The sequence below is a fragment of the Ambystoma mexicanum genome, chromosome 2p (assembly GCF_040938575.1).
Source record: "Ambystoma mexicanum isolate Mex_15411 chromosome 2p, UKY_AmexF1_1, whole genome shotgun sequence".
In the NCBI taxonomy this organism is placed as follows: Eukaryota; Metazoa; Chordata; class Amphibia; order Caudata; family Ambystomatidae; genus Ambystoma; species Ambystoma mexicanum.
Genome location: NC_090923.1, coordinates 85,316,560 through 85,342,281, shown reverse-complemented (window position 1 = coordinate 85,342,281; position 25,722 = coordinate 85,316,560). Strand labels below are relative to the sequence as shown.

Genomic DNA, 25,722 nt, shown 5'->3' with positions numbered 1-25,722 from the left:
CATCAAATGCACAACATCCCATTGGTTATACAAACTATAGGGCTCTCCATTACGTGTCCCTCTGCAATTGGTTAGCACCCTTGCACCCCTCTGTACTATTCCACAAACGATAGCAGCACGCAGGCTGGCACACAGGTGCTGGTGGGCTGGTCATAACCATAGCTTCCCACCTGATTAGCCTGCCATCTATCATCACTCTTGCGGTCTGACATCAATATGCCTTTTGTACCGGCGCCCTTCAATCCGGGAGTGCCAGGGTCGTAATGGGGCCCTCTGCCTCTTAGTTTCGATACAGCTCGACTCAGTATCTATTTTCATCCATCCATGTGACTAGAGACCATGTTTAAGAGCTTTTCGGTATTTGAAATACTATTTAATGGTGAACCTCTGATGTCTTCAATGTTCTTGCTCCTCACTTCAAACAGGGGTTTGTTCTTTTCACACGTTCTGTAGCTATTGAACGAACATCCAAGCTCACAGTGACCTTGACTTCCCGGTGCTGGGCCAGCCAAGCCTTTCTTGAATCTCCCTCTGTCATTAAGTCGTTTTCCAACTGCGCCACACTGAAAAAGCCTGTTTGTTTACTGTGTCCAAGTACTGCTAATCATGCATTGTGGAACATCCATAATAACATCCATAATATCCATTCCTATGTATGTACGTTGGCGCATTGCCACAATCTATTCACTACGTAGCCAGCCTTTAAGAATACTTTGTCTACTTGAGTTACTGCATCTGTTTAATTGTACACTGACATGACGTTTACTTCATTGTTTCCGTAGCATGAGCATCTTCATCTCGAGTCTGACATGTTGCTCATCTTTAACTCATCCTCCTTAGATCTTCATAGAATGCTTACATTCTTCAGCCTCTAGTCTCTTCTCTGGACATGTCAGCTCTGCTTCGCGTGACATCATCAATCTTCTCTTATGCTCATTTTTCACACTTCTTCCGGGATTTCATTCAAATGGCCATCAAACTTTCGAGAGTGCATATATGGCTTTCTCAATGTGTATCTTACTTCCAGGATTCTTTTCAATACAGGTACTCTCACTGGCACTGCATGTGTCTCACACTCTGGCTTCCAACATATAGGCATTATGGGGGCAGAGCTTTGAGTGGGGGTACTTGGCTCCACCTCTACACTCCCCCCTCTGGGCGATTCATCAACCACTCTCCCATCATCCTTCACATCTAGACATCCTCGTCTTCAGAAATGTTTCTTTGGAACGCATATCTTTATGACTCCTTTCAGGCAGCCTGCTGATTTCACATGCTCATCTTTTTCTTCGAGGACATAAGCATGCATTGTCCATTTGGACTGCAATAGATCCATCTCCCCAAATCCATTTTCCCATATATATCTTGTGGTTCTTTTGGTTCTTTGGGTACAAGAACTTTGTTCCATCAGGTGCATGAATGCTGGCCTTCAGGTAGTCTCTAATTTCTTCACCTGTCAGCTCCTTAGTCTTCCATCCCGATTCAACATCAATCATGATCTTCATTCCTACTGCCTTCTTTGAAGTCTTCTTACATTGTGAGATTATTATCCTTATCACGCAAAATACAAGCAAAAACATCACTATCAGGGCTCCAACTTAAACAAGTCCGCTATCCATTGTGGAACCCATGAGAAAACAGACCCAAACCAAATGTTATCAGCAATGTCTTTCACTTCGTCTACCATCTGGACGTGTAACTTCGTCAGCAACGTTATGGCCTCTGCCAAGGTGCCATTCTCGTCATCATGAGAAGGTATGAATGTGCAACATGATTCTCCAATTTTGGCACAAACACCTCCATCCATAGCTGTAATCATATCCAAGACATATCTATTCTGAAGAGTCATCAGTTGTATGGCTCTCAACTACTCCTTGATAGCACTGAAACCCTTTATGGTAGTGTTAATCGTTTGTAACAATTCTCATCTGGTTATCTGCAACCACTTGGTATTTGCTGCTGTCTGGATCCTTGGCATGAAGATTATCATGAATATCGATGCGGTCTGACTGAATAATCTATGCTCATATGGAATGGAATCAAAAGCTTCTATTGACCTGGCTGAGAAATAGTTCTCTCTCTCTTCATTAGATTTATCAGCTCAGCAGATCTCTTTTTCCTCAGGTGAACATCTGCATTGGGAAAGACACCAATGTTCAAGTCACTTTTAGGAATCACTAACGCTGGAACATGGATCTTTACTATAGAATATCGTCCTCCCGATCTCTGGGCAGCTTCATACCAGTAGTGATCCATTATCACTGCTGTCCCATCCTTCATTCCTGGTACATCAAAAACTTGACCACAATTTTGATTCTCTCCAACTTTTCTTGTGCCATTGTTTCTGAAACAAAGCTTTGTACTTGTCAGGGGCACTATCTGTAAGGGCCCTCCTTTTTCTTCGACCCACGTCAGTAGTTTAGCAACTCTTGGCCATAAAGGTTTGCATCCATTCTCCACAATGCCAATTGTTGGTTTGTAGCAACCAATTACTACACACGCTCTGCAAATAACCACTCCTTCCTCCCATCCGTCTGCAGAAAGTATTGATCCATAAATCTGCATTTGGCCTCTGTTCTTCCATCTACAAATTTCTTCTGCAGATTTTCCTGGACTCTCAAGTCGTCTGTTTACTTCCCATCTAATTCGAAGCTCCTTTCACTCCAGGCTGTTCATATCTTATCACATGATTTCTGGTTTGTGCCCTTGCTCTTGTCTTTGTGTCTTTAACATAATCATCTTTGTCTCGAGCTGTCTATTCTGTTGCCCATACCGAAGATGCTGTTCGGCCCATGAACTGACCTCTTGCTCAGCAGAGTGCAATATGAGATAGGCAAAGTGCCGTCTGGACATTTATTTCAATGGCTATGACTATCTTAGGCTTTCCCATAATATAAGGCAGGAGTGCCCATACATAGCATTCCTCCTCTGAGGTCCTCCTTCCTACCTCTTTCATGTGCTGATACCACATGTTATTTCCCAAATGTGCTGTACTGTCTAGATAATCATTCAAGTCATGGTCATCCTCCCTCGTGCTTCTCTTAGGTCTCTTTCTTGCCTCATGAGCTTTTATAATCATCTCATGAAGTATGTCTGCATAGTCCTTCTTACTAGGGGAATCATAGGAACACTTGTCAGTGAAATCGGTGTCTCTTCATCGCTACTGGTGTAGGAATGATCACAAAAAGCCTTGGCTTTCACACAATTGCTAGATCTGTACCTTGGTTCTGCATAGGAAGATACACAGGAACCAATGTTCTGTTTGGACCTAAATAATAAGCAGTGTGTATCATGAGAACCAAAAGAATGTCGATAAATATAATGCATGTGTGGATTATGTACCAATACATCCACCCCCAGAAACAATGGCTTCTTGCACGTCACTGTGTTCTCTTGTTGTTTGCCACATTATTATTACTATCAATGTTAATAATTTTTCCTGTAATTACTTTTATGGAAGGAAAAAACAATTTTAATCAGGCAATCTCATGAAATATTGTGGCAACTGTTGAATCCGTTCCACAAGTTCCTCAAGCAGCTGGCTGATTGCAGGCCGATTGATAGGATTCCAAATGAACACAAAGGAATTTTCTTTTCGCCAAACCAAATGAGGATGAGCTTCAAGCAAATAATAAAAGATCAAGGCCAATAAATTGTGAATCTCATCACTCGATAGACCCATCGATACGTTCACAAAGATGTGTCAGGCAGTAAATGGATCTGCTTGCAAAGCTCATGTATCAGCCAATTTATTGTATGTTGATTTCTGGGATCCCTCAGAAATACACAAGTGTTAGTATGTCGTCCAACAAGATAGGGATATTTGCGGATCAGAAGATAAAGGACCAACCCAAGTAGTTTGCGAGCACCTTCGTCATACAGGACCCTCTGTATTTTCTGTACAGAACTCAGTCAGCTGAAGGATCAGCATTATGATAGAAGCGGGTAGTCTCCTTACAATAGTGCAATTCTTAGGATCTTGCAGAAACAGGTTTATGTCACCAGTTCTCCCAACCAGTGCAGGATATGCACAAAGAATGAAGAGGAAAACAGCAAAAATGATCCGATGAATGTTTTAGACACCACCAAAGGTGCATCCAAAGAGAAACTCTGTAAGAAAGGAATCGGGTAACTGCGCCCTCTTCCAGTCATCGGAAAGGATTTTTGAGATTTGGCATTTTTCTTCTTCTGGATCTCAATGCCTCACAGTCCACGTTCAGCAAACTCCTGTGGCTCAAGAACAATACCTTTTTTCACTCTTTGCTTAGCAGCTACAAAGAGTGTCTCGGAAGAATCACAGTCGAATGTGCACACTGTCCCTCTGTCTACTTGACAGTCTCTGCGTCCTTCTTCCTCGTCATCGATCTAGTCTGCACGTGCTGAACTTCTTATCCGTGGCTTGCTTCCGAATGGGGTGGTGGTGTATTGCCTTTCCCAGCGTAGACTTTAACATCTCCCAGGTTTATCCATGCACGTCTCCCTAGCACCCTTACTGCTGATGGGGTAACGTCTTCCACTACGAAAGGGCCGTTAAATATGGGTTTGTGTCACTTTCACATGAAATTTCTAATTAGAACTGTGTCACCTGAGAAAAGTCTGGGTACAGGTAATTTATTCAAGTTCGGTTGCTGTATGGTCTTCATCTGTGTTCTGAGACCGACACCCTGTTCGCTTGACTTGTTCTGAAATGACAGAGATACTTGTGGTCATGCATGTTAAGTAGGCATGTAACTCATCTCCTAACAATTCTGCTGTTGTCTGGGCATCAGTTCTAGTCCTTGATGGAGAAGTGAGAGGCGTTCTCATTTGCCTCCCCGTTACTAGTTCATGGGGTGTGAGATGATGGCCAGAGCCTAGTTGATTCCTCAACGCATACAATGCAAAAGGCAGGCAATGCAGCCATCCTTTTTCAATGTCAACTTTAATTTAGCTATCCTCTCTTTGAGCAGACCGTTAAGTCTCTCACCTCCATTTGCCTGCGGGTGATAAGCAGAAGAAAACATGTTTTATGCTGAGCAATAAGCTAATTTGCTCAAACACTTCATTCACAAAATGTGGGCCATTGTCTGATCTCAATACCTCACATATTCCCCATCTAGGAACTACTTCTCGGACTAAAATCATTGCAGCGCAAGTGGCATCTGGGTGTGTGCATGAACTGGCCTCGATCCACCTAGAAAAAGGGCACACCACCACTATCATATACCTAAATCCATTATAGATTTGCAGTATATCAAGATAATCAATAAGTAAATACTGAAAAGGACCATTCGTTCGAGGGATAACTCCTCTAACTTCCGAAATGTGTGCCCAGCAGTAAACATTTGATATACGATGCAATTTACTAGATAAAAAGCAACGTGTTCTAACAGATTTGGTACAAACCAGTTCTCTGCAATAGTTGCCGCAAGGCTTTCCCTAGTGACATTCGCAGGGTAGTGTACCTGTTCCAATGCCACCTTTAGCAAGGCTAAGGGCATCACTGGCTTACCAGTGCTTTCCGGTCACCACAGTGCCTTGGAAGGGGATAAAAAACACCCCCTCCGTTTCCACAGGTCTTTCTCATGCTGTGGGGCTCCAACTTGAACTTCCTTTAAAAGTGTTTTCGACAAATGATGAACGCTTTACTTCACAATCATCAACACCACCATTCTCTCTTTCACATCAGGCGTATCAAAGCTCATAATATCAGGTGAATATGCAACTCATTTTGCTTCTTCTTCTGCAACTTGGTTGCAATGCAAGAAAACGTCTGCTCTTTTAGTGTGTGCTTTGCACTTAACTACTGCAATGCCTACTGGGAGTTGTAGTGCTTTAATAAGTCTGTCCAATAAAGCAGCGTGCTGCACAGGAGTACCGTCTGCTCGGAGGTAGCCCCTCAATTTTCAAAGTGCTAGCCCTGAGTGTACTGTTGACATCGCGTAGGCAGAGTCACTGTACACCATTACTTCCTAGTCTGCGTTTATCTTGAGCGTGAAAATCAGCACCACCAATTCTGCAGCCTATGCTGAGAAGTGGGACGGTAGTTGTGCACTTGTTATTATTTCGAATTATCTGTTAGCTCTGTGTTTTACTACAGCAGCACCTGAGTATCTCTGCCCATCAGTTTGATCGATCCTGAAGAACCATCAATAAAGAGAATTTCCCCCGCTGCTAGAGCGTTTTCCTTCACCCTTGGTATCTCGTCATAAAATTCTTCATAATTCGAGCGGTCATGTGCCTGTTCGTCTTCTGCCAGTGGTTCAGCTACAAACGTGGCAAGGTTCACCTCATGGTGGCCTTGACTTCTTGGTGCTGGGCCAGCCAAGCCTTTCTTGAATCTACCTCCGTCATTAAAGGAATGGTTCGCCCAAAAATGTTTATTGCAAAAAAATATGGCCAATAAAAAAAAAAAAGATTTTAAAAATCGATTGCCACTTTTTTTTAAGTGCCTATGTAAAAATTTGAGAAAATGAATCTCTGGGTGGCCACTGGGTGGCTTTTCCTTCATTGGTGCCAGGACTCGGAGGACGCAGACCAGAGACAACAGGCAGAAAAGCTGCAGCTGCATCTCGGTAAGTGCTATTTATTTTAAAAAAAAATAAGCACTAGCTGCGTTTTTTTTTCTAAGTTTCCCGGGCTGGAGGAGCTAGTGTTTATTTTTATTTAAAAAATAGCACTTACCGAGATGCAGCTGCAGCTTTTCTGCCTGTAGTCTCTGGTCTCCGTCCTGAGCGTCCTCCGAGTCCCAGCTCCAATGAAGGAAAAGCCACCCAGTGGTAGCTTTTGTTTACTGCAGCTGGCTGGCTTTTCCTTCATTAGTGCCGCAAAAGTCAAAGCAAGCACAGCGGCGAGCATCCATGTGCTTCCCTTTGAGCTTCATTTTCCCAAAATGTTACATAGGGACTTAAAAAAAAAAGTGCCAATCGATTTTTTTATTATTGCCCATCTTTTTTTGCAATAAAATGTTTTGGCCGAACCATTCCTTTAAGTCATTTCCCAACTGCGTCACACTGAAAAAGCATGTCTATTTACTGGGGGCAAACTCTGCTAATCGTGCGTTGTGGAACATCCATAGTCCATCCATTCCTATGTATACACGTTGGCACATTGCCGCAATCTATTAAAAATGTATACAGCCTTTAAGAATACTTTGTCTACTTGAGTTACTTTGTCTGTACAATTGTAAAATGACTGGACGTTTTCTTAATTGATTCTGTAGCATGAGCATCTTCATCTCGAGCTCGAAATGTTGCTCATCTTTATGCTTACATTCTTCAGCCTCTTGTTTATTCTCTAGACACGTCAGCTCTGCTTTGTGTGACGTCATCAATCTTCTCTTTTGCAAATTTTTCACACTTCTTCCGGGCTTCCATTCAAATGGCCATCATACTGTCGGGAGTACATATATGGCTTTTTCAATGGGTATCTTACTTCCAGGATTATTTTCAGTACAGGTACTCTCCCAACATATAGGCATCATGGGGCGGAGCTTTGAGTGGGGGTACTTGGTTCCACCTGTACAGGAGTAACAAGAGAAACAAGTAATCGAGTACGAACAAATCATATGCACCAAAGACATAAGTGAAGAAAGATGAAGTAAATGTATATATGCAGAAACGCAAAGGCAGATGAGACATATAGAGGCTTGCGGCAGAAGAAAACATAACGTGGGTAAGGCGCCATAATGGAAAGATGGAAATCGGACTCATGTTGAAAGTATTCAATCTACCTCAGAGACAGACCAGAGCTGCAGAGTCAGAAGATGCTGCTGGAAAAACAGCTTTGTGTTAGGAGAAAAGAGCAGTCTATTGGCCTGTGATCAAGGATGTCACATCAAGGAATAATTGCAAGGCACAAGGGGAGTCAAGAGGATAAGCCATGTATGTAAGACATATTTCTCTTGGATTAAGCAAAGAAGAAAACATCTGCAAGTGCCAAGTCTTGGACAATCAAAGATGCGAAAAGTATAAGCAAGGTGGAGTGAGCAAGTCTCCAGAGGCCAAGAAGAACAATGACACCCAGCATAATTGAATCAAATAGCAGGAAATAAGAGGTCGAAATTGACACATTTGTGGTCTCTTCACATGTGACTCAGTAGCCGAAAACAAGGGCTATTCTTTAAGCTGTGGATGAAGATAGTGATGTGCTTACACTCCCTTGAATGTCCCAGAACAGAAAGCAAGCTACAAGGTCAACTACTGACGGGAAACATTGGCTCATGTTCAGACTGATGATAGATGATGGACTAATTGGGAAAGTGGGGAGTAATCTGACGTGACTCAAGCACCTGGGTTTTGGTTCCTTTTGTGCTGCCAGCCGGGCTGAAAGTCCAAGGTTGGGTAGGAATACCAACCAATCAGTGGGCCTATGGGGGTAACCTGCCATACAGTGTTGTATAGACTAATACCCTGCTATTTTGTCCGCTATAACCAGTATTATACGTATTTGAAGGTAGTTTGAGGCGTGTCCTACAAATAAGGGGCAGCCAATGGTGTACTAACCCCTATGCATTATATAAGTAGATATTTTCCCCCTAACCAATCCCTCCCGTCAATAGGTTTTACACTTTGCCACATAGGATGACATCATAGATGAAGCATATTGGGGTATAAAACCTCTGTGTAATGAAGTCTGTGTGTGAGTGGGCAAGCATCAGTCTGATGTTTGCCAGTTTACCCCACTTTATTAAATTGAGAATAAAGTAGTACTTTGCCATAATCTTTGAGTCTGTCCAGTCATTTGGTCTGATATCTTTATTGGTAATCCCATCTAGCACAAGCGATACTTCACGTTGCTAGAGCACAGCATTGCCCTGCCCACTTGGGTCACCTGGATCACAAATAACAATGAGCCAGCTCTGGACGAAGAGACTGTGCCCAGAAGAGAGTGTTGTTGCTTATTGTTTGACAACTGCTGAATGAGAGATAAAATAATACATTTGCTAAAACAACACACCATAATCAGACTGAATCTAAGAAAAAAAAAAAAGGGCCGGGGCTCAGAAATGGAGGTATGTATTTCCTAGCATTCACTTCGCCAGCACTTACTTGGTCCCATTTATTTTGCCAGACATTTACTTTCTTATTGCGTGGGGTTCCCCCCTGCACCCAACCTTCTTCTCCCCTGCTGGTCCTTCAGCCCAAACCTAACCTTAAGCTATTCCTAACCACATCTATTACCATCTTCACAATGTGAAGATGCAGACAAAGTAAACGCATAACAAAGTAAACGCATAACAAAGTAAATGTCTGGCAAAGTGAATATATCGCAAAATAAGTGTATGTCGCAAAGCATAGGGGGGGGGGGATACCCACAGAAATAAGTGCTGGGGCTGAGACCTGGCAAACTCCCCCACAAATTAAGCACTGGAAAACATGACACTTGGTAGCCACTTGGTAGCCATATTGGCTACTAAAGGCAGCACATGTCACACACACACAACCCACCTCTCTGCTGACATGGAGTCCAGTCAGGGGTCCGGCGGTGAACCGGCAGGGCTTGCCTTTGCCCTCGGGCTCTGGGCCTGCTTGGGGGCAGCGCTCACCCTCTGCTGCTGTGCTGCACCGGCGCCTGCTCGGCCTCTCTGTTGTGTGGCGTGGCTGGCGCTGCTGGACGCATTTGTTTTGGAGGCGGCAATGGCACTTGTTGTCTTTGGGAGGTCCCGACCGCTCACGTGACCGCTCGCAGGACGCTTTCCCTCCTATCAAGAAGCGGTCGCGCGTCGGTTACGTGATGCGAGTCAGGTGACCAAGATAACGATCACATGATCAGGAAGTCCCAGCATAAAAGAAGCCTGTTGCATTTACTCTGTGCTTCTCAGCTGTCCTGACAGCGTTTGGCTACTCCCGCTCTTTGTTTGTGTGTTAAAGGTACGATCTTGGATATTGGACTGTGTTTGGACTCTGGACAGCCCTTGGATTTCCCTCTTTGGATTTGATGCTGTGATCTTGGGTTTTGAACTGTGTTTGGACTCTGGACTGCCCTTGGATTTCCCCTTATTGGATTGGACGTTATATGACTGTCTCTTGAACTGCTGCTACCTTTGGATTTGCTTTCACGGATTGTCCTCTTCTTGCCACTTTACTTAGATACTTTGATATTTGGACTGCCTTACCAGGAATCAAGCACCTCGACCATCATTGCCCTAAACGGGGTATTCTTTAGGGTGGGCCCTGTGTTTAGTGAGGTATACACTATCCCTTCACTCCCTTTCATCATCAACAGTCACAGGGGGAACAATCAGTTTCACAGCTGCCATCGGTCATCCCACGGGTAGGTGCTCCTATCTTTCTGCTTATATAGAGTAGCTGTTTAATCCTAATAAAACACTTCAACTGGGTTCTCCCTCATGATGCAAATATTGTAAAACATTATTTCTAAATCAATTATCTATACAATTTTTAAAGCCATAACACACTGGGTTTCCTTGGTAGACACCGATGCGTTGTTAGGGTCCATTGAATGTTCCTTAGAAGAAAGTATGAATCCCAAATATTCAACACTCCCTTTCCCAAACGCACACTTTCCTGGCATTGCCAATTACTGTATTTCTATATAAATGCGTTAAACCATCTTTGCATGATCCTCCAGTTCTGAAGGTGAATACATCCAGAAATGATCCAAATACACAATCACAAATTGATTCAAGAAATCAGCGAACATAGAATCTACAAATCTCTGAGAATTTCTAGAGCATGGCATAATCCAAAGGGCATTACACCATTCTACTATATGACCACACACCATTCTAAAGGGTTACTTCCAGTTATCCCAGATCTAATGTGGGAATAATGATAAGCTTTATGCGAATCACATCAACTGAAAATAATAGCCCCTCTCTCACACTGCCGGAATCAGAAAGATTCCAATCCATACAGCGAAGACACTGGTCGTCTCACCCTCAGGTCAGAATTGGAGGCAGCAGAGACCTGACCATCTTTGCATAGTTGATATCATTCACTCATTCTTGTCAAAAACCTTCCAATATATATGTAAAATATTTATAGAAAATGAGCTAGGCCGGGAGATTTTACCTGCCTCCAGGGAGACCATATGGAAGAGGGCCACCAAAGCAAATATGTACGACGACTCTGGAGCACTCCTATAAAAACTTATCCCACTGGTATCTTACGCCAGACAGGCTACACAAAATATTCCCTGACCTTTCTCCGCTCTGTGGGAGGGGCTGTGGAGAGACTGGCGCCATGGCCCATATACGGTGGCAGTGTTCGATAATTAAACCTTTCTGGGTGGCAATCATTGATCTGATTAAAACAATTGTAGGTGTTCATCTTCCCCTGGATCCTATGGTTAATTTATTAGGCGATGTAGACGTACATGATATTTTCACCCATGGGGCTCTGCATGCCATACTCTCAGGCCACATGTTAAGACCAGCTAAACTTACCATATTCCACAACTGGAAAAAGTTAGAAGCACCCTCGCTGAATATGTGGTGGTATATGTATGCCATGGAAATAATCACTGCACCCTCTGCGATACTGTTGTGTTGTGACCTCATGTGTGTGTGTGTCTGGTAAAGGAAGGGGATGTGTTGGGACCTCATGTGTGTGTGTGTCTGGTAAAGGAAGGAGATGTGTTATGTAGTGATCTTCTGTGTCCTTCTGTCATGCTGTGAGTCTGTGATGTCAAATGGAGTGTTGCTGTGTAAATGATGGATTGTTGATCTGAGGGTTCTATACTGAGGCAGGCAGTTAGAGCTCCCCTGCCTGGGTGATGGGGCCAGTGCTGATTATAGTCCATACTCTCTAGTATTTATTTTATGTAAATGTAATTGAGCTTTCTGTAATAAACCTAAGATGTAACCAAGAAAGCCTGGAAGTCACTTTACAACAGATACTTTAATTAAGTATAGGCAGCCCTGAAACCCCTTAATACTACTTATTAATTCCGATAACTACTGTCCTTTGATTTCTCAACAATGGAAGTTGTTTTCAATATCATAATTGCGGTACATGATTACTTGCCAGCATTGACTTTCTGGGAGGGTTTGATTTGTATGTATTTTACTCCAAATATGTTGGACTAGACCTTGATTTACATTTACATATGTTTTTCCTCAATGGCCTCTTGTTTTTTAATATGTGTACAAATTAAATGCTCTCTACTTGATTGTTACCTTTTTCTCCTGCTTTTGGAACGTGTTGACGCCATTAGCACCCGTGGATTGGGACGGGGCTAATTTTAAAAAATTTCCTTCTGTGAACAGGTCCCCTCGTGGCATCCCATTCACGAAACAAAAAGGCTGTTCAAAGATGGCTGCCATGGAATGGGAAGTCGGGGGATCCACACTGAGCCCCTCTTCTATTTCCATGCCGGCCAAATCTATGTATTGTAATGTATAGGATTTATTGAGTGCAACCAAGGCCAAAAAAGCACCTGGGCGCTAACAGCCATAGCGAAGCGAAGTGGAAGGCATGGCAGGAGCTGCGGTGGTAGCACTCGCCGCCGCCGTAATCAGGTAAAGGGTGAGGGGGATTAAAAAAAGCAAATGGAGGGTGGGGGAAGATGGCGGGTGGTCGAACCGGCCATCAGCTGGCTTGAAATGCGGGCTGAGATCGTCAGTTTCAGCCTGCGTCTCTGGCCACTTAATTGGCTGGTTCACCCCTGCGAGGGGATAATGAACGATCCAAACCACCTCCCTCGTATATTGCTCTCTTCCAACACAGAAAGAACATTTGCACTTATGTATACCGGATGTAGGCCCTCGTACCATGAGGCGTGGCTCTGCCAGATTACATACCTATCTGATTTGACGGTCGCTCTTATATATACCAGATGTAGCCCCCCGTACTACCATGAGGCGTGGCTCTGCCAGATTACATACCTATCTGATTTGACTGTGGATTTTATGTAAACCGGATGTAGCCCCCCCCATACCATGAGGCGTGGCTCTGCCAGATTACATACCTATCTGATTTGACTGTGGATTTTATGTAAACCGGATGTAGCCCCCCCCATACCATGAGGCGCGGCTCTGCCAGATTGCATGCCGATATGATTTGACTGTTGCATTTATGCATACCGGATGTAGCCCCCATACTACCATGAGGCGTGGCTCTGCCAGATTACACACCTATCTGATTTGACTGTTGCTCTTATGTATACTGGATGTAGCCCCCGTGTCATGAGGCGCGGCTCTGCCAAATTACTGATTTGACTGTTGCCTTTATGTAAACCGGATGTAGCCCCGTACCATGAGGTGCACTCTGCCAGATTACATACCTATCTGATTTGACTGTTGCTCTTATGTAAACTGGATGTAGCCCCCGTACTACCATGAGGCGTGGCTCTGCCAGATTACATACCTATCTAATTTGACCGTTGATCTTATGTAAACCAGATGTAGCCCCCGTACCATGAGGCACAGCTCTGCCAGATTACTTACCTATCGGATTTGACTGTTGCTTTTATGTATTCCGGATGTAGCCCCTGTACCATGAGACGTGGATATGTCTTTCGATGTATGCAATACCACTTGCTTGTGGTTTTCAAATCGAGTTTGCTTTATGAAGAATTACTTTTGCACTTTCTGTAACTAGCGCCCTGATGCCTGAAGGTTTGGTGCGCTGCTATAAATGCTAAAATAAATAAACATCTGGAAACAAATGAGGAGGCACAGTGCACGCACCCGTCTTAAATAGTACACAATGAGAAACTTGACTGAATGGTGAAAGCAGTAAGTGCAGACACTTATTACAACATGTCATGCAGTATCACACTATGTTGTACTATTTAATATAGTTATTGAAAGTTTCAAATCATGTACCGCACAGAGTAAGTATATACACACAGATCAAACATGTTCACAACCAAATTCTGCTTTGAACCCACCGCCAATCACTGAATAACCATCTTGTGGCATACACACAAATTAGTTTAAAAAATAGACCGTCTGAATCACAAGAACCATCTCCTACTATTGACAAAAAAGCTGATATGTTCATGTGAAGACTGAACTTTGAGTACAAAAATTAATACAGGTTAACATTGGATCCAGTGCCATTGTACAACAGGGTTCCAAACCCCAAAACACGTACAATTAAAAAAACGGGACTTCAGGAGCTATGTCCCATTTGAACCCTATGCACAGACAACAGGAAATATAGATACAAATAGAAAACACTTATTGATCACCAAAAAACCAACGTTTGTACACTAGCCCAGAGATCCACAGTTCCTTAAAGCTCAAACCCCTTAAATCTATGGCGAAGGCAGCCTGTCCCCGCTTTCTGATCTTTTCTGATAGATTGGGGGTCCAACAACTTTATGGTCGGTGGTCTGGGACGGACTGGTACCTTGGAATGCTGGGGTCTTGGGATGGGAGTGTCTGGGCACTATTACTTAGAGCTGGGACAGGGGTAGGTTGGAGGCTGGTGCCCTCCTTCTCATGGGATTGCTTTTCGCAGGGAGCTCTCAACCCTCTCGTGGTCTTGCAGGGTGACTTCCTCCTGGGATACGAATGTTGGCAACATGAGACAAGGAAAGGTCTGTGAATCTCTGCAGCTCTAGCCTTTCTCACCAGTGCCCACGATACAACCTATTCTTGCACGCGTTCACTTACTTCCAATATGGCTGCTTATATCTAAAATGGCGTTTGATTCCCAGTGCACTCTAAACCCAAAGCATTCACTACCCTCCCCCGCTGTAGCCCCTGTCGACACTCCCCCAATCCCCCCCCCCCCGCGCTCTGTACTCTCCCTGAAACCCTACCATACACTTCCGGGCCTCTGCTTTATCCGAAACCGCTTGGGGGTCTGGGACGATCGTACCCCCTTCCCGAATTTGGAAAGGCATTTACAACATTGACAGATCACCGGCCATTTGTCACCATCACTGAAAGGTGGTGTCTGTGCCCAAAGCACTACAAGTTCGAAATTATTCCAGGGAAAAAGCACAGCCCTACTGATTTGTTTTCGCACCACTCCTTTACATTTCAGCCAATATTACTAGCGCCGGAATACACTCAGGGGTGGACTGGCCTATCGGGAACTCTGGAGATTTCCCTGTAGGCCTCTGTACCATACACTAGTTTCGTCATTGGCAGAGCAGGAATGTTATCCACTTCCATGGAAGCCATAGCAGAAAGGAGCAGCCAATACCTTGCTCTATCATTGGTAATGTCTCTGGCTCACACCCAAATACAGGGGCACACGAGTGGACTAGGGAGAAGAACCACTCATGTAAATGTTGAGCAGCTGAAGGTGTTGCAACTCCTTCAGTCGGATGTATCGACACGCCCAGATTAGTTAGTGTGGCAGGCTGGGGACATCAAGGGGTTGTTGCTCAAAACTGCCTTTTGTGACAACAGGTGAGGCAGCACTTTAATTCTTAGCACTTAAACACTTGCTTAGCACTTTATTAGATACCTTATAAGATCACATTCATGCCCCATATGAAGCATTTGTCTCTAATACAGCATTATAGTATCTATTATGAAGCTTCTTTTACACAAGAAAAATTTAAAAAATATGTAACTTTTTTTGAGATGATACTTTTTAGCGGTGTAATGTCAAATCGGAATGTTTTTTTAGAATTACCAGATGTTTGTATAAACAAGAGAATTCATATTTGGTTAATGTTTATGGATTTGTGTGAATTATATTAATAACATGTGAGTATGTAATTATTATGATACTTCCTGACAGAGCTTCTTTACTAGTGGGAGTCTACTGTTTATAAATTGTATTTCCTGTGGTTCCGTGAGACATCCCCCCTTGTTTATTGAGGCTGCTGCCTCAGTCATATGCACACTCACCCAAACATTCTCGGCATGTGGGGTGCCAACGTGGTGAAGTCCGACAGTGGCCCTCCATTCAACTGATCCGAACCCAAGCTATGGCTTCGTCATTGAAAGATGATGTCTTCTGGCCTCAAGCAAATGGACTGGTGGAGCAATTACCACAGAACCTGAAGAAGACAGCACAGGTCTGCTAACTCACTCACTTATCACTTGCACAAGGACACTTTCCTGACCTCGCTGCCACGCTCCGGAGCTTCGTGCTTTGTCCACAGCAACCTTGGCCTGGCTTGATGACCTAGCAACAGCTTGGCAGGGGGATCTGAGGGATTCTGGAGCTGAGTAAGTACACTGCAGAGACCTTCTTCAACAGAGATCCCCTCCACATTAGCACATCTGTATCCCAGTTGGCAGGATTTCCTCCAGCATGACATTGGCCTGTGGCCACACCAGGGGGACTGTGCCGTGGGAGAAGCTTAATTATTCGGCAAATCATTTGAACCCCTGGCTGCTAAAGGGTGGTCTGCTGTCAGGTTTCACATTAACTGACGGTTCCATCAAGCACCCCTGTGATGGGCTTGTATGCTGTGGACATTGTCCCTCAGACAGGTATTCATTATTGATCAAAAGCAGGTATTGCCCCGACCGTAGCGGTCCATAAAAATCACCTACCACTAGACACATGCCCAGAGATCGGAGGCTAAAGTCTGGACCAGGGGGTAATCTCTGGCTGTACACTGGCACACCCGGCATATCCTCATTTTTTCTTCTACCATGTTGTCCATCCTGGCGTACTTTAGTGATCCACGAAGGAACCAGTTTGTGTCCCTATTTTACAACGTCGATCCTTCGCACTCTCTGCATCCTTGGCACGATCATCCCCATTACTCTCATCAGCAGACTCTTGTTCGCTACGGCAAGCTCTGCTTGGATAACTTCCAGTCTCTCTGGTTCTTTATTGTGTCTGCCTTGCTGTTGCCTCTACATCGACGATGGCGACAATTCCCTCCATTGTCCCCAACCAGTTCCTTTGCCATTTTCATCGTCTCATGAGCAAGGGCTGGCTTCCACTGCCGTGGTTGGGCTTATGTAAAATTGCGTAGTGATGTTCCTGTAGATGGTGAATACCCCCCTTCCCTATTCTTGGATATATATTCATTTCTGGGTTGCTGAGAAGGGACATGAGTGCCTGATGATCGGTGACCAATGAGAATATTTTGCCTGATGAGAAAAGTGGTGGATGAGTACACAGGATGGCACCGCTAGAAGGCATAGGTCTGGCTGGGAATAGGCCTTCTCAGTGAGACAGGATGGCACTGCTAGAAGGCTTTCTTTCTCTGGCTGGGAATAGGCCTTCTCAGTGAGACAGGATGGCACTGCTAGAAGGCTTTCTTTCTCTGGCTGGGAATAGGCCTTCTCAGTGATAGATCAGGCTCTGCTCAAATATGCTACCACCATTGTCACCCTGTTCTCGTCTCCTGCGCCAAGATGGTACCTAACCCCATTAGATTTGCATGTAGGGTTATGTCTGACTCTAACAAGGGGGCAAAAGATGCCAGGTGCCCAGCTTTCATGTTGTCAAAACGCGTTCTGGCATTCTTCAGATCACACAAACCTTTTGTTGTGCCTCATCGTTTTATGAAGTGCTGTTGTCATTGCTGAATAATATTGTGCTCTATTGTGTTTCACATCTAGGTATCCCCCCAAGAGACCCACTGACAACCTAATACTTCAACCATCCTTACGATATGCTGACTAAACACACTGATACAGACAGCTAGAGAAACCCCTCTTCCCTGGTCTAAACACCTCAAAAAATGTACAATTCACAAATCAACTTTTAAAACCTCCACAGCTGACCAAAGCACCCTGGCAAGTCAAACACTTGTGGCCTCCCACCTGCAAACAAAATACCTGCAGTGAGCAAATCAATACCCGCCTACAAGAAACACCCACACTGAAGCCAGTAGGAACTGTTTCTACACACACAATTAGACACAACTTGTCTATTCCCTCTCTCCCCCTAATCAATGCGCCCATTTTCTCCCTCAGATCCACGAGTGCGCCTAGAGGCCATGCCAGTGGCAGCGGTGTGCTGTATAAATTAAAATAATATAACATAACAGAACCCTTCACTGAGCCACCTCCGAAGGCAGATATCGATAAAAATTAACTGCATTTTCAGGGGTCTTGGGGGGCAGGACGGAGGCACAAAAGATGCACTGGCCATCCCCCAAAACAACCATTCTGACACAAATGCATTAAAGGTTGCCATTACCCACGTGGGTGCTGGGAGCACCATTATCATTGACAAGCCCTTAAAAGGAAAAAAATAAAATTCTACTCCTGTTTAAGGGATAGAAATGCAAGTGATACTGCAGCGGTTCAACCCGCTGCTGCTCCGCTCTCACAAACATCTGAGGCAGTGTCAGGATGGATGCACCACCGCCTGCGCCTGTTCCAAATAAAAACAGGATTGAAAGGTATTCAATGCGGGCACATTTTATAGTGCCTCCCGCTTGTCCCGCTTGTCAATTCGGGATGCACTATAAAAAAATGCACTGAACCCCCCCCCCCCAAACCCTCCGGATGTGTGCACATTCAAATGCTCTTTAAGAGTAGGGAGAATTTGGCCAGATGTCCATTGCACTGTAATTCTCACTGTATAATGTGGCAGCTTTAACCTACTTCATGTTTAGGCCAATTTATAAGACAAGGGACAAAGTAATGGCAAATGGCCTGACTTTCACGCCTGGCTTCTACGCTTGCCCCCATCTTGTCATCCGGAGTGTATAACATGTTTCAACTCCTGGTGTCCCAGTTCCCACATCTGCCAACATTTTGGTGAAAGCGGCAGTTTGAAACAGTGCACACAAAGGCTTTAAGCGCTATGAGAATAACTGGGAATTCACATATTATGTCGTGTTAGGCCACCATGAGTTGCATTGGAAATTACGGCGATTTTTGCAAAATATGGCAGTGTTACTGTGCACCGAATTTGGGGTTACGGGAGTTACTTCGGAATACCGCCGGAGGTTTTCAGGTACTAAGCAGATTTCCACCTAAAAATCTGCCTATTTTTTACCGCCACCTAAATATTTTAAAGTGACCTCGGAATTGTTTTTATAGTTGTTTACTGTAGTGGAGGGAAGTTTTCCCCCCTCAGTAGTGGTTTGAACCAATGCTTTTTATTATGCATTGCCACCTTCACATTGAAGGTGGCAAGGGGTAGAAAAAACAATTTAAGAAGCAAACATTTTATGGTTATAACTGACTTGGTATTGCTGCAAACCCGCTGGTGCTTTTTCCACCCATGACATCTCCAACAGTGGTGAACTCTGGAACGGGTAGGTTTACACAAATAACACCAGCTGTATTTCTGCATAAAAATCCACCCAACACTAAGGGGGACAGGGTTCTTAGTGTTTTTACCCTGATATTCTGATTCAAGGCCCAAGTAGAAGATGCGATATGCATGTATTAAATCTGCTTGAAGATGCCATATGCATGTATTAAATCTGCTGAAGATGCCATATGCATGTATTAAATCTGCTTGAAGATGCCATATGCATGTATTAAATCTGCTGAAGATGCCATATGCATGTATTAAATCTGCTTGAAGATGCCATATGCATGTATTAAATCTGCTGAAGATGCCATATGCATGTATTAAATCTGCTTGAAGATGCCATATGCATGTATTAAATCTGCTGAAGATGCCATATGCATGTATTAAATTTGCTTGAGGATGCGATATGCATGTATTAAATTTGCTTACCAGGGGCGGCGTTAGGGCCTTTCAATCATTTCCGTTGAAATGTGCCCGATAGTCGCTGCCCCGTTTTGGTAGTCTTATGATGCAGAAAGTGAAAGTGGTCCTATAGTTCGGGACATTACACATATGCAGTGCGCACGTTTTAGGCTGCCCTTGTTGGCTCCCTCAGGCCGTCACCGCTCCCTAGTGCAGTGTCCAGCAATATTCTTATCACGTTGCTGTCTTTTCACTCAGGTTTTCGTGACATTATCCGCCCTGCTGTCAAAGAGTGTTTAAATCATAGCTCTCAACTCACACGATTTTGGTGTGCGCCACCTACCACGACATCACGTCACTCACCCGCCAAGCCCCTTTACTAGTGCACATACAGTTCAATGTACACAGAAAACAAAACCGACATGTCCAGGGAACTCTAAGGGTTTAGCGGTTTGGTTTAATCACTTTTCAGCAGAGGTTTAGTGTTTCTGCTCCTTGTCTGGTCCGTGATCATCTGCAGCTATTAACCACTTTGCTGCATTCCTTTGACTTTCATTTTTTAAACTGGGCTTCTCAGACCCCCAAGGGCCATGTTGAAATGGGCCCCTCCAGCCCTAACACCTCGTCAGCTGGCCCTGCCGATTGCCCATCGTTTCTGCCACGCTGTTCTATTTCGCCACATTGTCGTGTGCACACGCAAAGATAGCATTTACTCACTGTAAGAGCAATGGTGCCAAGGCTGCATCGTGGTGGCGTGGCAGCCGGTGGCTGAGCTGAGGGACGCTTCCTGCAAGGGGCAGCTCCCGGCTGTAGTGCACGCAGCGGACTCGGGCCATGTCTGCTTTAACAAAACCATGTGCTGCTAGTCTACCTCCCCCAGCACAGCACAACACTCTTGCTTAAGGTGGCACTGCACCGGCAGGCAGAGGCCGGCCCCGGGGGAGGGGGTGGGAGCCACGCCCGTGCCCTGCAGGGTGATGGCAGGGGCCTGCAGTCCCGAGTACATCACTGGGGCCACCCTCTGCCTCCCAGCTGGGGCGCCATGCACCCCATCCCTCGCGCCTCCTTAAACAGGGCACGGGGAGCAGGGGCTGTCTGTGCACAAAAACAGTGCGGTGCACTTTAACACCAGAGTGAGGAGGAGAAGACGGAATTTACGCCACGGGCACCCGGAAACCAGTTTAAAGTGACCGACGCATTTACCAAATGTAAAATAAGTCCATGCCTGTAGAAATGATATGCCCATTGCTGACACTAAATGTTTCTGAATACCTTAGCGTATGTAGGCAATGTAAGCTTTGCATTCGTTTCTGCTGTAAATTAATTACCAGTCGTGGTGAAGTCGAGACGGCATGTATGGCACACATGCGTTCTACTGCACAAGAAGCCTCAGAAAGGTCCCCCTCTAGGGCAGGAAGCGGAGCCCCGTTCTCTGCGATGGGTATTGTGGACATAATACAGCTGTGGCTGGCTTCAGTGGGCTAGTCTGGGTGTAGCCACTGTTACCTTCTCTGATTCTGCACTTTTGGTTTCTTTGAGATTCATCGGATGGCAAGGGACTGGCCTACAGCCTTGCCAAAGAGACTGGCCTAACAGCTGAACACCCATGCCAAGCAATGTGGCACAGCAGAGCTGAACTGTGGAATGCTGTGATGCCCTAGACTGGACGGCATGAAGAGCCCCTCCTGAGAAGTGCACAGCAATGCAGCTGCTGGCCCAAATGCCAAGGCTGCCAGAGGCTGCCTTTCGCAACTGCAGGCTCCATCCTACCCGTTCTGCGAAATGACCTGTTATCATACGTGCATTATAGGTGCTGGTTTATGGATGGAGAATAGATTTAGCTACTTCATTGTACATAAGGATGAGCCAGGCCTGGGAGGGGCAGAGCAGAAGGCCGCACTCCTATGCACTGGTGTGTGTTTGCTTTAAAGCCCATTTCTCTCTACTTCTGGTCTCCTGTGTATTATTGGTGTCCAACTGCCGAGTGTCTGCTGTGCCTGAGGTGGCGTGGGGGAGCTGGATGAGCACTGGTATCGTGGGGAGCTGGCATGGGGGAGCTGGGTGACCACTGGTATCGAGGGGAGCTGGATGAGCACTGGTATCGTGGGGAGCTGGATGAGCACTGGTATCTTGGTGAGCAGTCGTGTAGGAGCTGGGTGACCACTGGTATCACGGGGAGCAGGCGTGGGGGAGCCGGATGAGCACTGGTATCGTGGGGAGCAGGCGTGGGGGAGCTGGATGAGCACTGGTAACTAAGGAGGCAGGCGTGGGGGAGCTGGATGAGCACTGGTATCGTGGGGAGCAGGCGTGGGGGAGCTGGGTGAGCACTGGTATCGTGGGGAGCAGGCGTGGGGGAGCTGGGTGAGCACTGGTATCGTGGGGAGCAGGCGTGGGGGAGCTGGGTGAGCACTGGTATCTTGGGGAGCAGGCGTGGGGGGGCTGGATGAGCACTGGTATCGCGGGGAGCAGGCGTGGGGGAGCTGGGGGAGCACTGGTATTGTGGGGAGCAGGCGTGGGGGAGCTGGATGAGCACTGGTATCTTGGGGAGCAGGTGTGGGGGAGCTGGATGAGCACTGGTATCGTGGGGAGCTGGATGAGCACTGGTATCGTGGGGAGCTGGATGAGCACTGGTATCTTGGTGAGCAGGCGTGGGGGAGCTGGGTGACCACTGGTATCTTGGGGAGCAGGCGTGGGGGAGCTGGGTGAGCACTGGTATCGTGGGGAGCAGGCGTGGGGGAGCTGGATGAGCACTGGTAACTAAGGAGGCAGGCGTGGGGGAGCTGGATGAGCACTGGTATCGTGGGGAGTAGGTGTGGGGGAGCTGGGTGAGCACTGGTATCATGGGGAGCAGGCGTGGGGGAGCTGGGTGAGCACTGGTATCATGGGGAGCAGGCGTGGGGGAGCTGGGTGAGCACTGGTATCTTGGGGAGCAGGCGTGGGGGAGCTGGATGAGCACTGGTATCGCGGGGAGCAGGCGTGGGGGAGCTGGGTGAGCACTGGTATTGTGGGGAGCAGGCGTGGGGGAGCTGGGTGAGCACTGGTATCGTGGGGAGCAGGCGTGGGGGAGCTAGATGAGCACTGGTAACTTAGGAGGCAGGCGTGGGGGAGCTGGATGACCACTGGTATCGTGGGGAGCAGGCGTGGGGGAGCTGGGTGAGCACTGGTATCGTGGGGAGCAGGCGTGGGGGAGCTGAGTGAGCACTGGTTACTTAGGAGGCAGGCGTGGGGGAGCTGGATGAGCACTGGTATCTTGGGGAGCAGGCGTGGGGGAGCTGGATGAGCACTGGTATCTTGGGGAGCAGGCGTGGGGGAGCTGGGTGAGCACTGGTATCGTGGGGAGCAGGCGTGGGGGAGCTGGATGAGCACTGGTATCATGGGGAGCAGGCGTGGGGGAGCTGGGTGAGCACTGCTATCGTGGGGAGCAGGCGTGGGGGAGCTGGGTGAGCACTGGTATCGTGGGGAGCAGGCGTGGGGGAGCTGGATGAGCACTGGTATCGTGGGGAGCAGGCGTGGGGGAGCTGGGTCAGCACTGGTATCGTGGGGAGCTGCGTGGGGGAGCTGGATGACCACTGGTATCGTGGGGAGCTGGATGAGCACTGGTATCTTGGGGAGCAGGCGTGGGGGAGCTGGGTGACCACTGGTATCGTGCGGAGCTGGATGAGCACTGGTATCTTGGGGAGCAGGCGTGGGGGAGCTGGATGAGCACTTGTATCGTGGGGAGGAGGCGTGGGGGAGCTGGGTGAGCACTAGTATCGTGGGGAGCAGGCATGGGGGAGCTGGGTGAGCAGTGGTATCGTGGGGAGCATGCGTGGGGGAGCTGGATGACCACTGGTATCGTGGGGAGCTGGATGAGCACTGGTATCTTGGGGAGCAGGCGTGGGGGAGCTGGATGAGCACTGGTATCGTGGGGAGCTGGATGAGCACTGGTATCGCGGGGAGCAGGCGTGGGGGAGCTGGATGAGCACTGGTATCGCGGGGAGCAGGCGTGGGGTAGCTGGGTGAGCACTGGTATCACGGGGAGCTGGCGTGGGGGAGCTGGATGAGCACTGGTATCGCGGGGAGCAGGCCTGGGGGAGCTGGGTGAGCACTGGTATCTTGGGGAGCAGGCGTGGGGGAGCTGGATGAGCACTGGTAACTTAGGAGGCAGGCGTGGGGGAGCTGGGGGAGCACTGGTAACTTAGGAGGCAGGCGTGGGGGAGCAGGATGAGCACTGGTATCGCGGGGAGCAGGCGTGGGGGAGCTGGATGAGCACTGGCATCGTGGGGAGCAGGCGCGGGGGAGCTGGATGAGCACTGGTATCACGGGGAGCAGGAGTGGGGGAGCTGGATGAGCACTGGTATCGCGGGGAGCAGGCGTGGGGGAGCTGGATGAGCACTGGTATCGTGGGGACAAGCCGGCAACAGCCACGTTATGCATGTACCCTTCCCCACTCTTCTGTCAGGCACTAAGGGCCTGACTCACTTGTGGCCTTGAGTCTTTTCAGCGCTTCTGGCCCCACGCAAAGAGTGGAGCACCACCCTTCTTCAGGGCAGTGGTGATTGGACTTAGCCCGGTTATGGAGCGCCCTACCCTTTTCAGTCCGGAATTCAGGGCGTCACCCTAGTAATAGCCTGTGCCCTTCCTACCCGTGCCATCAGAGAACCTGGGTGCAGCACAGCTGGACATTCTGCCCAAGGCATGATACAGCTGGGCTGTGGCCTCTGGCCTTGGCAACTCTTTCTTCAGCCATGAAGTCCGGGTGTCGCCCACCTGTGCTCTATGCCCCTTCCTTCCCCCTGCTTCAGCCATGGTGTCAGAATGCTTCCCAGTTGGGGCTATGCCCTTCCAGTCTCTTTTTTCTGTCTGAGCATCTGTGTGAAGCACAGCCATGACCTGTGCTCTTCCCAGGTGTGGCTTGCACTCTTCTTTTTGGAAGTCAGAAGGCCCCGCCCCAATTGGGGCTATGCCCTTGCCACCTCTTTAGCCAGGAATCTGGAAAGCCCAGCTGTGGGTTGCACCCTTCCTTTTTGAAGTCAGGAGACCCCCCCCAGTTGGGGCTAGGCCCTTGCCACCTCTTTAGCCAGGAATCTGCAGAGCACAGCTCTGGCATGTACTCTTCCTTTTGGAAGTCAGGAGGCCTCCCCCCCCCAGTTGGGGCTATGCTCTTGCCACCTCTTTAGCCAGGGATCTGGAAAGCCCAGCGGTGGCTTGTACTCTTCTTTTAGGAAGTCAGGAGCCCCCATCCCGCCAGTTGGGGCTATGCCCTTGCCACCTCTTTAGCCAGGAATCTGGAAAGCCCATCTGTGGCTTGTACTCTTCTTCTTGGAAGTCAGGAGGACCCCCAGCACGGGCCTATGCCATCCCACCTCTTGCTTCAGTCAGGAAGTCGAGATGTAGCCCAGTCGGGGCGTGTGCTCTTCTAGTCTGGGCATACCTTGAATCATGCCTGTGCTGTTTCTCCACTGCTTTCTACAGCAGGGTCGACAAGGTCTCCCATCATTTGGCGAAGCTGTCTCAGATGGTGTCTTGGATTCAAAGGGAAGGGGTATATAATACAACTAATAGCCAAGCTCCACACGAATACCACCTATCTGGTAAGAGTGAACAGCGAAGGTGCAACTACCCATCCAATAAACATCGCTGTAGGTGTGAAACAAGGCTGCAACTTAGCTGCTACACTATTCAATCTTTATATATGTGGCATAAACGACATTTGGAACACCTTGATCTCGTACCCAGCAAGGCTTGGCCATCTCAAAATACAATGGCTAGCCTTTGCTGATGACATCGTACTATTTGATCGTACACCCAAAGGAATGCAAATTAAATTAGATCTATTTGCATCTTATTGCCTGACCCACAACCTAAAATGTAATGTGGAAAAGTCAAATATAGTAGTGCTTAGAAACCACAAGAGAAAAAATCTCACACGCAATTGGAAGATTGAAAGCTTCCCTATAACCACAGTGCCGGAAATCAGATACCTTGGTTATACTATATCCGATTGCAATTCTGTGGCTATGTGGTGCGATGTATTACACAAGAAAGCGGCACCTCTTGCCACACAAATGCGGCTGGTATATCTAAAGTTTTGCAAATTCTCACTGCTACCTCTACTTCAATTTTATATCTTAAAAGTGGAATCTATCATCCTTTATGCTTTAGACATGTGCTTAGTGGATATTAACAACCATCTTGATCAAATACAAGGGTGTATGTGGAAAGGAGCCTTAAGATTGGCCAAATCGAC

At 47.1% G+C, this 25,722-nt stretch overlaps 1 protein-coding gene across 1 annotated transcript in view; it reads right to left on the bottom strand.

The window, feature by feature from the left end:
• The window catches only part of QRICH1 (glutamine rich 1), a 557,471-nt gene extending 537,237 nt beyond the window's left edge, over positions 1-20,234 (bottom strand). The window contains exon 1 of the mRNA XM_069643302.1: positions 20,211-20,234. The gene's annotated coding sequence lies outside the window, so the exon portion shown is untranslated. The remainder of the gene's footprint in view (positions 1-20,210) is intronic.
• Positions 20,235-25,722: the final 5,488 nt, after the last annotated feature.